Source organism: Lacerta agilis, chromosome 11 (assembly GCF_009819535.1).
Source record: "Lacerta agilis isolate rLacAgi1 chromosome 11, rLacAgi1.pri, whole genome shotgun sequence".
Classification (NCBI taxonomy): Eukaryota; Metazoa; Chordata; class Lepidosauria; order Squamata; family Lacertidae; genus Lacerta; species Lacerta agilis.
The window spans coordinates 30,892,540-30,906,467 of record NC_046322.1 but is presented as its reverse complement, the minus strand read 5'-3'; positions in this window follow the sequence as shown (position 1 = coordinate 30,906,467).

The following is a 13,928-nucleotide window of genomic DNA, read 5'->3' as shown; positions in this document are numbered from 1 at the left end:
TCAAATGAGGGAGAGAAACTTATCACTATCAAGAGGTCCCAGTCACAGTGAAGTACTGTGTTAATCCTTACTGTCTCAGACTTCCTTTGATAAATTTCACCCCGGGCTCATATTATTTTTGTTTTGATAATGCAGAGACTGCACCACAAGAGTTGACTCAGAAGTAATACTGGACAATCAATTGCGGGTTTGTTCTTTCCCCTTTTACCTCATGCAACCAGACTTTCATAATTTACGATATGATGTTACCGCAATTGTGCAAAGACTAAGTCTGGGTCCACACTGATAGGGAGGGCTCTTGAAACCAAGAAAAGCAGTGTGTCCATCAGTAATCCTTTCCTGCGCCTTACTCTGTATCTGCTAAATGTTACAATAAATGGGAACTCAATCCAAATGTATGAAACTCAATGGAAAATGACTGTAGGGCCCAAATTAACTGGGAAATACTCCTGCAGAAGCCCCACTGAAATAATTTACAAATCCCAAAGGTTCCCAGTCCATTATCTACCATATTTAATTTATTGCTCTTGTACCTCTTCCTTTATCTTTTGTTCGCAGTTTTGCTTCTTTAAGTTTGTTTTTGGTCCCAGTCCAAAACAGGTATACATAAAAATATGCCCTTATTATTTCGTTCGCTTCCATTGGAGAGCTTAGAGCAGTTTAAACATGGTCCCTCAACTGATCTGCCTTCCATGTTGTCTCCAAGGCCTGAACTACTTCACTTAAGCAGTAAAATTGTGTCAAGTGCTTTCAGACCACTCTCTGATCTTAGGTCCAGTTCTCAGAAAGAGCTGGCGAGTGAATAACCTTACACTTCAGGTGCAGGGTAGCTCAGTTTTATGTGGAAGAAATACGTTTGGAAAAGGGGGAATATTTAGTCATAGCAGCCCCCACATGCAATCTGGAGTGGGAGCCAGGAACTGTTGTTTAAATGTATGCCTTTCCCGTGCCTCTGGGGGTGAAGTCAAACCGCTTCATTAGCAGCACCAAGGTGACCTCTCTGGGGTGCAAGCTGGGCAAGTGTATGGAGGCTCTAGGCTGCCCAGATGACAAGACCCCACACTCAGCCTTGCTGGTGTGGTCCAAAGCAGGGCAACACATTTGGTACCAGCTTGACTGTGGAAGTTGCAGAAAGGAGGCATATAAAGGTGCCATCCAACCATTTTAGGGCCTCCACTCCAGATTTGTGTAGGGTTTGTTCCTTAGCCTTTTCTTCTCCCAAAGATACCCCACAAGGCAACGGAAGTCTAGGATCAGAGTTTTCCTTCTCAGATTCTGACCGCTCTTAGCATTCCACTGAGTGAAGACACAATAGATGAAATCTGGGTGTTTCCAGAAAATTACCATTGAAAACTGGGTTTTAACGACTTCGGGTTGGGGAAATAATACCTACATAAATTAAGGGAGCTGCAGGGGATGGGATTTTTGTCCACTAGGTGGTGCTTTATCTCTTACATTACCTACCATAATTATAATGCAATTATTTGAAGCTGATAAGGATTATCAGCAACTCTTTTATCTAGGTAATAATCACCACTGTGTTGCTGTTTTGGTAACTGGGCGAAAGGCAGAGAAGCCACTAATTAGGGTCTTATGCAAAGCTTTGTTTCTTAGATTAGAGTATCTGGAAATTGCTCACCGACTCAAACTCTGTCCTTCAACTGCCACATTAAACACAAGTAAAGCCAGAGTTTGGTTAAGTTAGAGTCACAAATTACTCTGTAGATTTACTAGTTTCTAAAGCCTCCATTTTACCTGTAATTCACCCAGATGTACAAGACCAGGCAATGTCTGTGAGAAAACAAGAGTAACACCGTTCATGAGGAAAACCTCAGCCTTAGTTTTTGGAGAGTTGTCACCAATTTCTTTGGCTGGGTTCCTTTGTTTTTAGCAGCTGCAGGAGAGGCAAACTTTCAGCACAGACAGCCCCCCCCCTTCATGAATGGAGCAGCCCTAAGTGTGCTAGCCATAGTAATTACTGTACAGTGGAACCCCAGGTTACGCACACCCCAGGTTGCGGACGTTCGAGTTAAGAACACCCGCAACCCGGAAGCATTTCTGGAGCACGTGTGACCCCCGGATGCGCATAACGCTTCTGCGCACTTTGCGCATGTGCAGAAGCGCTCAAATTGCGCTACTTCTGGTTTTGGGTTTTTTTTTCGTGCGTTCGGGATACACTCACCCACGTTATGCATGGCGACCTGGAACAGATCGCGTGCGTAACAAGGGGTTCCACTGTATTAGCAGAAGCCAGGATCTCAAATGTTACTTGATTGATTCAATTTCTAGGACTCTCCATCCAGACTTGAAGCAAGGGGAGGCGGGGATCCCCTGCCCACACATCTACAATTAATGTGCAGTTAAGACATATGTTGAAAACCATGTTCTCCTTTTACAAAATAAATGAAACAGAGGTTTAATTTAGAAATATTTCACGCTTTGCTGCTTTTATGTAGAAAAGCTTGCTTGAGAAGTGCTATGCTAAAAATGAAACAGCAGTGTTTACAAGCACGTTTGTACCCAACACTGTTCTGCTCAAGCAGCAGATTTCTGCTTCTTCAGAAGAACTTCCCACTCTTCTCCCCAGAAGTCTCCCAACACCCTCTTAGTCTGCTCCAAAGGGTTGGGAGAGCCTGTTGTGCGAGTTAAACTCTGCTTGGGCAGCATATAAACCCAGTAAATTCCTATGCTAGATTTCATATTTGGGAGCACCATAAGAACGGTCAAGACAAGGATTATGGAACATAAAAGCCATATAACTAATAAGGTTATGGAAGCCCCTCTCACATCACACTTCATTAATGCAAATCACAGCCCCATTGATTTCAAATGGTTTGTCATTTATAAACACACCTGGAATGAACCAAATCTAGAGACATTACACAAGAAATTACTGCAAAAAGAAGTATATTGGATTCACAGATTTCATATTTCAGCATTTTATAGATTATTATATGTTATCATTAATATTGTGTTTTCTATAAGGTTCTGTAACACAGAGAGAGAATGGATTGTCCAGACAAAGAAATGCTTAATCCTGTTTCCAAGAAGGTGGCACTCCCTTTCAAAATACAGTTGTACCTTGGATTCTGAACACCTTGCGAGTCGAACATTTTGGCTCCTGAATACCGCAAACCCAGAAGTGAGTGTTCCGGTCTGCAAACGTTCTTTGGAACCCGAACACTTCCGCAACTTCCAATTGAGTGCAGGAAGCTCCTGCATCCAATCAGAAGCCGTGCCTTGGTTTTCGAATGTTTTAGAAGCCAAATGGACTTCCGGAACGGATTCCGTTCGACTTTCAAGGTACCATTGTACAGCTGTGTTGTTTGGGCATTTTCTGTCACCTATAATTCCTACTAGATCTCTAGGTGGCAGCTTATGTCCAAGAGTACTTGTGCACAGTTTAGATTGGCATGCAAACTGCTCCCATTCCAAGAAAAGGTTGACCTGGCCACGGTGACATGTGCCTTAAGTTTTGTAAAGGTTAGATAGCTCTAAATATGTGGCTGCCATAGAAAAGTGTTGGGAAACTTCAGTTGTTTCAAAAGGCTGCAGTCAAAGTCTTGACCACAGCTGAACCTTTGGAGCATGTGACTTCTCCATTATAGTGTCCAAGTGGTGGAACTTCCTGTCCCAGGAGATCCATCTGTCCTGTCCATGTTTCCTTTCACCACCTTTTCAGGACGCAAAATATTGCTCACTCCAATGTGTTTCCCAATTTTTATTTATTTATTGCTAGAAAGTTAGATAGATAAAATATAAAATGAAACACATGCAATATATTTTTGATTATTTTAATTTTTGAATTGTTAGCTGCCTAGTTCATTCATTGAAAACAGAGAGGAGGGATAAAGAATGCTCTTGGAAAAAAGCTTAGCAAATAATTTGCCTGAATCTTTTTGGTCCAAACCTTAGTAAGTAAAGGTCACCCTGAATGAAAAAGGGTATGTGACGCCTCAGGAAGATATATAAGCATTAGAGAAACAAGCACAGTTGTAATGGAGCTATGGAGGACATAACTTGCTGTCTTAAGTGGTAATAAATAATAATAATAATAATAATAATAATAATAATAATAATAATATGTTCAGAAACAGATTTTTCTACCTCATTTGCGATTTAAGAAGTAGGCCTGAGACTCTTCAACATAGTGGGTTCATGGGTAGTAATATTTGGCTTGTATGCTTTATATGTAATGATAGGTTGGGTTTGGAATGAGGTTAAATCTCAACTGGAGCACTATTTTAGGTACAGGAGAGGCCTCCACACAGAACACGTATCTGATCTAAAACAATATTATAAATAAACAAATATAGGTAAATATTTCTTTTTGTTATTTTGGAAACGTTTACCATTTTCTGGAGACCTATAGCCCAGAAGCTATCGTCTGATCAGCTATAGTAACTTTTAGAGGCAATCGTTTCTTGCCTTGCTGTTAGCTCAGGTAATCAGACTCATGAGAGACTCATTTTGAGTGTTTAGCAAAAACCTTAACTTTATAAAACAATGCAAATAATTTCCTATGGCATGAAGCAATGGTTTCATTTCGATCACAATCAATAGCACAGCATTTGTAGTGGCATTTGCAAGAAATTCAACCTTAATAAATGGAAATTGACACCAGGCAGGCAGTTTGCTGTACTCTTTCAGAATCTGCTTTAAACATTTGTTTTTTTTTAAAGACAAATCTATCTAGAGAAGTAGAAGCTGTATGTGTTTAATTTCTTCTTCTTTTTAAGCTACTGTTGAATTTAATCATCTTTTGAATATGTTAATACCTATTTTTATTGGGGGGGGGTGGTTTCCAATAAATTTTTATTTTATATTGTGGTAAACCACTTTGAGGTTTCTTTCTTTCCTTTTAGTCAACTGGTATATTCATTCTGTTAAATAACTAAAGTAAGTAAATATGACTAAAGGATGTCATCGTCTACTTCCATCCAAGTAAACATGCTTAAAATCTAGATGTGACAATCCATGAGACTATGGGCAGATCTGCACTATACATTTTAAGCACATTCAATGCATATTTAAAGCACACAGCTTCCCCCAAAGAATCTTGGGAAGTGTAGTTTTCTTCACACAGAACTACAACCCCCAACACCATTAACAAAGACTAGTTCCCAAGATTCTTTGAGGAATGTATGTTGGATGTGCTTAAAATGTATGGGGCGGATCTGCCCGAGGCAAAAACTGGCATCCAGGTCTAGAGTCTGTTATTCAAGAGACCTGTAAAGTGGTATCTCGGTTTACGAACTTAACCCGTTCCGAAAGTCTGTTCTTAAACCGAAACTGTTCTTAAACCAAGGCGCACTTTCCCTAATGAGGCCTCCCGCCACCAGTGCCCTTCCACCTTTCGGTTTCCATTCTTAGACCGAGGTAAAGTTCACAAACCGGGACACTACTTCCGGTTTTGCGGAGTTTGTAAACTGAATCGTTCGTAAACAGGACTGTTCTTAAACCGAGGTACCACTGTATTGTTATATTAAAAGATTGGTTGTCATGAAACATGCTCAGCTATCCCTGAAATAGTTACTTCTACTGCCGGAGAAGCCTGCTCATAAGATTTGGCACAGTTTACAAGGTTTACTCATTACCTTAGGTACATATTATGTTACTTGAATTTGTTGTCGGTATCTCTTCTTTTTCCCTGGGCAAACTTTTTTTTTGGTTACTCTAAAAACATAGACACCCCCCCCCCTTGACTCATAATTTGTGTTTGAGTTCTCACACTGCATTGCTTACAGTATCCCAGGGCACTGATGGAGAACAGGATCCTATTCCATGTTGACGTGTTCCCCCAGTTTCCTCAGAGTTCAAATACTTTTGATGAGATGGCTGTTTTCTTTTTAGGGCTTTTTGCTTTTTTAAATGCAAGGCACATTGCTCATTCATTCCCGGCATTCTATTTGTGGCTTATCATCTTCAATGAATGAGCCAGCATGACAATCAAGTTATTTTCAGTTCAGATTTAAAAGAAGATCTGAACCTGACTGAACTACAGTTTTCTTAGGGCTGGTTCACATGTGTATGCTCATGACTTAAAGACTTTTTAGTAGTGGCACCCACCCTTTGGAACACCCTCCCATCAGACGTCAAGGAAATAAACAACTACAGTGGTACCTTGGGTTACATACGCTTGAGGTTACATACGCTTGAGGTTACATACTCTGCTAACCCAGAAATAACGCTTCAGGTTAAGAACTTTGCTTCAGGATAAGAACAGAAATCGAGTTTTGGCGGCGCAGCGGCAGCGAGAGGCCCCATTAGCTAAAGTGGTGCTTCAGGTTAAGAACAGTTTCAGGTTAAGAACGGACCTCCGGAACAAATTAAGTACTTAACTAGAGGTCAGGGGCGGAGCGAGGGGGGCGTAGGGGGTGGTCCGCACCGGCTACAGCCCTGGGGGGGGGGTGACACTCGGGGCGGGGCCCTGCCCTGTGATCAGCGCCGCAGCGCGGCAACTTTTAAGGCTGCAGCGCGCGAACAGCCTTAAAACTTGCCACGCCGCCGCACAGTCAGAAGGGGTGCTGGCCGCTCGCGCCCACCATATTGGGTGGACTGTGCATGTCCGCATATGCGCAGTCCACCTGGGATGCTGCATGCTCGCTGTGACTCACGGCACATGTGTCATGACGTCAGGGTGCGCGCGCGCGCTAGGGAGCGGCGCCCCGCCCCCAGGGGGTGCCCCTGCGTTTGCCGCCCCGGGCGGCAAAGCGGCTCCCTACGCCACTGCTAGAGGTACCACTGTATCTGACTTTTAGAAGACATCTGAAGGCAGCCCTGTTTAGGGACGTTTTAAATGTTTGATATTTTATCGCATTTTTAATATTCTGTTGGGAGCTGCCAAGAGTGGCTGGGGAAACCCAGCCAGATTGGCAGGATATAAATAAAAATTTATTATTATTATTATTATTACTACTGCAGCATCAAATGGCTGTATACATGAATAACTGTGCCACTGCATAGCCAACACTGAAGATAAACCTTGCCATTTAACTCATCTCAAGGCCATTGAAGACATTTCTTCCATACATTCACTGATTTTACAGACAGTGAGAGAGATTGTGGCCCTGATCTCCGCATGTCTGCTGGCCCTGCCCTTCTCCTGACTTTTACACATTTTGTAATGTCTACATATGTGACTGGGAATGTTGCATGATTAGGGTTCCCAATCATGTGGAAGAACTTACGGACATACAGCTGCATATGCGTGGAGACACTGTACATATCTATCACAGAATGTGCAGAAGTTGGGGGTTAGTACCCACTGTACACATCCAGCGAACACATGGAGGAAATGTCTGAAAGGCTACAAACACTGGTTTCAGTTCACACATTCAGTATGCATCATTGACCATCTGTTCAATAAGCCAAGGCATGAACAAGCCTTTTAGTTGCACATGCAGTCCCTTTGCTCCCTTTGCTCCTTTGCATGAACAAGTGAACTAGCAAACCAGGAAGCATTCCGTTAGCCATATTTCACTCAAACCAGGACACTATGCTTTGTGGCTTGGGAACAAACCAGGACCTGAAGCCTTGATTTGAACATGGCTTGTTCCAAAACTGTTAACTATAGTTTCTTCTGAATCAGAAAACTATGTTTAACTGAAGACTGTCTTAGATTGCAAGGAAATCTGAAGACTTCCTGGTGGGTTTGCTCCCTTGTGCAAAGGAGCAGAGTGTGTGGCTAAAAGGCTCATTCATAACTCAGTTTATTAAGCTGAGTTATGAACCACCAAACCAGTACATAATGTATATTTACGTGTGCCTTGTGTGATAATTAAAATATACATAAATAATAGTCCTGTGGGTCTCTTAAATGTACAGTAATAACATTAATATGGTGCTTTTGATTTGCAAGAACCTTAATCAATTGCATCTTGTTGAGAATTACAGCTATTAGGTAAGATGGCTCACTCAACAGCTAGAAAACTGAGAAATCATAATCTCTTCTGGGTTGGGGGCTCAGATACATTGCACACACACCAACCTCGTCTGCTCATAAGCGTTTCCCTATTCATTCCAGCAAAGGGGGAAGTTCCCTACACATATTCCTTTGTGTAAAGAGAGTAGCATTGAGAAGAATGTTGTTCTGTTTTATATTTTAGTCCTTCTCTTCCCGCAAAGAGCTCAAAAGAGACAACATACGGTTTGTAGGCAGTTGCCTATTAGGGTCAGATCTGTTTAGCTTCAGCGACAGCAATGCAATGTGGACCTTCGTTCTCTGGGTCAATGAAAAAGCCCACTTACCCAGAGCTGTGTATCTACTGGAAAATATGTGAGGATTTGTTTGGCCATTTGCTTACCTGCTTAGGTTTATATATGGCTTTTCTATCAACATAGGACAGCTTACAAATAAACAGTGGCAAACACGATAGGCATGATACAGAAGAAATAAAGGTGGTGGTGTAGGAAGGGGGTGCAGTGGGTGCCCCAGGTGTCATCACTGAGGGGGGTGACAATGGGGCCTGGCCTGCAGCGCGACCGAGCCACAAGTCTCTCCTGGGGAGTGACGCAATGGCTCGGGCACCTGAAACGTCAACGTGGGGCTTGTGGACTCCATGGAGGTTCTGTGCAGTGTGCTCTGCCCTGGCTTGCCCAGCCCCCGAGTGCAGGGCATTTGCACTGCCCTGGGTGCTCAAGCAGCCATGTTCCTTTACTCAGCTATGCCACTGAGTAAAGGAACATGGTGGGAGCATGAGAAGAAGAAGAAGAAGAAGAGAAGAAGAGTTTGGATTTGATATCCCGCTTTTCACTACCCAAAGGAGTCTCAAAGCGGCTAACATTCTCCTTTCCCTTCCTCCCCCACAACAAACACTCTGTGAGGTGAGTAGGGCTGAGAGACTTCAAAGAAGTGTGACTAGCCCAAGGTCACCCAGCAGCTGCATGTGGAGGAGCGGAGACGCGAACCCGGTTCCCCAGATAACGAGTCTACCACTCTTAACCACTATACCACACTGGCTCTTATGAGAATAAGTACATTCAAGTTCTTATGTAATGGCTGAAGACTGACCATGTATTGCAGGGATGGGCAACCATGTTGTTGGATTCCAGCTCTCATTATCCCCAGCCAGTATGGCCAATGGTCAGGGATATTTGAAGTTGCGTTCCAGCAATATCTAGAGAGCCATAGGTTGCCCATCCCTGCTGTATCAAATAGCCACTAGGAGACCAATTTAAGAGCAGAGGTGCTAATGGCTGTTTGTCACAGCCAAACCAATGGAAAATATCTCACTGTCTTGCCTTACCCACTGAGGACTTTAGACCAAGGTGAATCTACTTTATTCTCTGTAATGCACACACATCTCATTCTTCACAGGCTAAGTCACATATTCAATTAAATAGTCTTGGGATTCCTGTCCCCACCCTTGAGCAAAATAGATAGCACCCCTCACAGACTGGTAGGTGGTTCAGTTCTTTCTGCAGCTGAACACATCTCATAACAAGTATTGGGCCACATTTAGGGTATCTGTTTCTCTCATACTATGAAAGCATTTATCAAGCAGCTTTCCTTGGATGCACTGCTTATGAAGACATATGGCAGCTTTAAAGATTAGCACGACTATAATGGCACAATACTTTGATTTAGTCCCTCTGCTTGAAAATATTTGGTTAAGTGCCAGCTCCAGCTATATATCTTTGTTCAGTATTGCTGCAAACACTCAGCCAAAGCAAAAGGGAATGGGTTATCCAACAGGTTTTCTCATGCCTGGAGCAAAGGATGTCATCTATTTATACTTCTGCATCTAGTGCAGATGCCATCTGGCTGTATTTCTAGATTATTCTCTCCCATCAGTGATGCTTGATGAAGGAATGAAATGTAGTTTTCTTATGTCTTCAGAGCTGGGATAGATTCAGGAGTGGAATCGTGCCTATAGGTCTCATCCCCAGCCCTCTCACAGAGGCTACATCTGTACTGCACTCAACCACTTCAGTCTGTGGAATAAGCATTGTATTAGGTACCGCATAATACTCATTGTACAGTTGTAAAGAATCAATATTTTAGTGTGGAAATACCTACACTTTGGAACTCCCTGCCTACTGATATCCAGCTATATTTGTTTATGTGTTAGATCTGTGCATGGGATCAGCTGAACACATTCAGTAGTGAGGCAATGCCAGTGCTGTGGTCTCATGCTACCAGGCCACCCAGTTATTGAACAAAAATATATATCCCAAAAGTGATTGAGCCAATCTGTTTTGGAAACTGAGGAGATGTTCAAAAGCAGTTTGATGCCGAATAGGAGTCTGTTTAAAACAAACAAACAAACAAACATACATACATACATCATACTGGACATGCCATATGCCTAAGACCTCAGATGTACCTGATGAAGTTCTTTGTCTGCTTGCCACATTTACTTATTCAAGGAGACAAGTGAAGCCAATACAGCCCTTTTCCCTTAATCTCAAATCTAGTCTCAGTTGTAAAGTCTTTGAGAAATATTTTAATTTTTCCAACATAAACAAAATTACTTGTAATTTTCAAGTACCTAAGCAGAACTAAATGAAGTATTTGGTTAAAGGAGTGTGAATATTCTATTTCCACACAAACACACTGAAAACATGAAAATATTGGGGAGTCACTTCTGAGGGAACAGAATTCCTGAGAATTGGTGTCATGATGCCCAAAGCACAGGTGCTCAAGTCAAATCATGCTTTACCCCAGGGACATGAAGCTAGGAATTGTATACATATCCCCCTAAGGGAGCTGAATGCAAACAAGTGTACTAGGTCAAGAATATCTGGTTTGCAGCCCAGAGGAGGAGGACTGGAGGGCACAAAAGGAGCCAGGGCATATGATCCCCATTATAACTTAGATGTTGTAAGTCTAGCCAGTTCCATCCAAGACCCTTATCTGAATGTGAGCTGCCATTTTCCTCTTCTTTAATCAGTGAGTATTCACTCTTGAGTACAAACTGCAAGGTTAGGTCCTTTAAGCAAAGGTTATGATAATAAACCAAGCCCTTCCATGAACATGGGCAGAAAGGGGGCCTTGGAAACCACCACGGTATTCTAAACAACCAAATGCAAGTTTACTTTAGTGACAGATCCAGATAAACAGAATAAGGCAGCTGTAAAAAGAATTCCCACTGAAAATGTGCAGTTTTCCACAAACTAAACAGGTCTCCAATAAAGAAGCTACGGATTATTTAGATGCTGCAAAGAATCTTCCTTCAGGGTCCTTCAGATTTTAAGAGGAATAGATACACAGAAAAAGCATGAAAACCCACATTTAGTCAAGGAGTCCTATTCAGTGTTGGCTACACACACATACTTCTCTATCAAATAAGCCTGAAATTGAAACGCTACCCTTTGTAAACATGGATTAGCTCAGGCATGCAAATCAAATTCCCTGCATCGAAATTAATTTCTACAATATTGTGAACTAGCAATGCAAATCACAGAACTGAGTCTCAAAGTCCAATCAGTGGGAATTTGGAGTGAGTCACCTCCTTATACTAGAGCAGAGATCCAGAGTTCCTTGTTTTTCACCATAGTTCTCATAATTTAGGAGCCATCAGCCACACTGCAAAAACTCTTCCTGGCTGCTCCTACTTCCTACACAGCTGAGTAAGCTCTTAGGAGCCAGACTAGCTCAGGTATTGTTTGGCTGAATTAAAATTTCCACCATTGTGCGATGCGATATACGTATTTTAAATGAATTGTTAAACTATTTGTTTAGTGATGTAGTCATATTATAATTATGCATTATGTATTTAGACTGGTTTTTTATATATAAATCACTATGAGCACAAATCTTTGGAATATTCAGCATATAGATTGTTGGCATCTGTCTGTCTCGAGAGACAACGGAGTTCACCTTTAGGGGGTAAAGTCAAACCTCTGTGTTAGCAGCACCAAAGTAACCTACCCAGGGCACAAGCCTGGGCAGTGTGCATGGAGGTCCTGGGCTGACCAGACAACAAGAACCCGCTCTTGGCAATGGTCTTGAACCCCTGGCCTACCTGGAGGCAAGTCAGTATGTCAAGTCCCCAATCCAGAATCAACCCACATGTCCAAAGTCCTGCAGAGATTCTGGAGCATCCAAGCTGAGAGCCATCAACATGGGCAGCTGAGCAGACACAGGCCCTCAGCTCTGCTGCCTTTCTATACTTTGCATGCTGATTGCAGCACCTGGCCTTGATGAGGCATGTGACCCTCACCTGTTCTGAGCCTACTCTATACCTCCTCCCAGAGCTAGTGAGCCCCACCTGGCCAACTAGGGAGCTGGGCTGTGAGTCCTTGCCTGCCTCAGCCTCCTGGGGTGCCCCACCTGCTGCTCCCTATGCTTCAGAGTCTGCCATGCTTGTGGGGCCCCTTTGGTGATGGGTCTTGCTGCTCTGCTTCCTGTGCACTAACCCCCATCCCCTCATCATTATCCATCACCCTCTGAGTAATTCCTACACCAACCTCTCTTTCCTCTTCCCCAGCTTGTCCCGGTGTGTCCCAGTCGCGGTTGCACCCCTTGCCAGGATCTCCCTCCTCCTTCCCATTGTCCTGCCAGTTCATGATTGTGTAGGGCTTACCCCTTAGCCTTTTCTTCTCCCCAAGATATCCTGCAAGGATCAGAGTTTTCCTTCTCCTAGATGGGCTACCTCGTTGACAAGCTCCATCTGTCCCTCACAACTAAAATATACATGCCAAAATATTATTATTTACTGAGCAGCACAATGAATGAATGAAAGTTTATTTGCCATCAGCCATCAGCCATAGCAACAAAAGAACATTGTGATATACACAGAACAAAATAAAAAGTTGATTATATAAAACACAGTTTAGGGTCCTGAATCAGCCGTCAAATAGTGGACCTTATTCTGATTGCCCCAGCTAGGAACCTTGCAACCTTTGCAGTCATCTGCTCCTCTTGATCTGGAGCAGCACAATGTTTGCCCACAAGATTTGGCAGAGATGCTATTCTGTTTCAGAACATTCCCTTGTGGGACATGATTTCTAAATTCAACAGACTAAATTAACTAACATTAGTTAAGATGGACTAAACGTTACCTCCAGATTCCAAAGCACTTAACTAACACAGATTAGAATTCCCTGAATAGTTCTTGTTCATGATGAATACAACAATACTGGCAGACGTTTGTGTCTGTAACAGTAAAAATGGAGTATTTGCCAGCTATTTGGGGCCAGTCATAGTTTCCAATGCATTTCCACTGCCTATTTACATACAGTATGTGCCTCTTCTGTTCAGTGGTCATTGAAGGATGTGTTTTGGACACGCTGAAAAGATGCTTGCTGTGTAAAGTGTAAATTACAGTATGAAGTAAACCTTATTTGGATACCTGTTTCCAAGGCCCTGGGAAATAGATTTGGTATCACAAGATCTCATAGAATCCTTATAATATCCTCAGTGTCTCCAGCTGAGGTCTTTTTGTTTGCAGCCAGCAGACACCACCATCTGGGCATGACTAAGCCAGTTTCACACTAGATAAGCCCAAGTGATATTTTTGTTCACTTCACAATGCATTCAGATTTTAATGAGCTAGTGTGAGAGGCAAACAGCAAATTAGACACTACAGCCACATATCCCCCTAAATTGCCGGGGCTAATAAGGAGAAAGAACAAAAGCAATAATCTCCTCAACCAACAAAGCAACAGATGAGAAGAGAAGTGAATGGGCAACCTCTGGTGATAATCTCTTGCTTTTGTGACTACAATTGTATCACTTTAATAGGTAGTAATTTGGGAATATGTACCTTATGTGCAACTTCCACACTAAAAGATCACAAAGTACTGTATTTCTGTGCACGTGTATCATTTTATGAGCCCATGGGGTACAACTTCCTCTGGAATGGTGGTCAGCTCTACATATCATAGATCAACAGCATTCACATGAAGTTAAGTCTTATATTTTGCATAAGCAATGGGGAAATACTTGGTAAAAGAAAGAGCTGGAATTTGGTTCAGTTGTC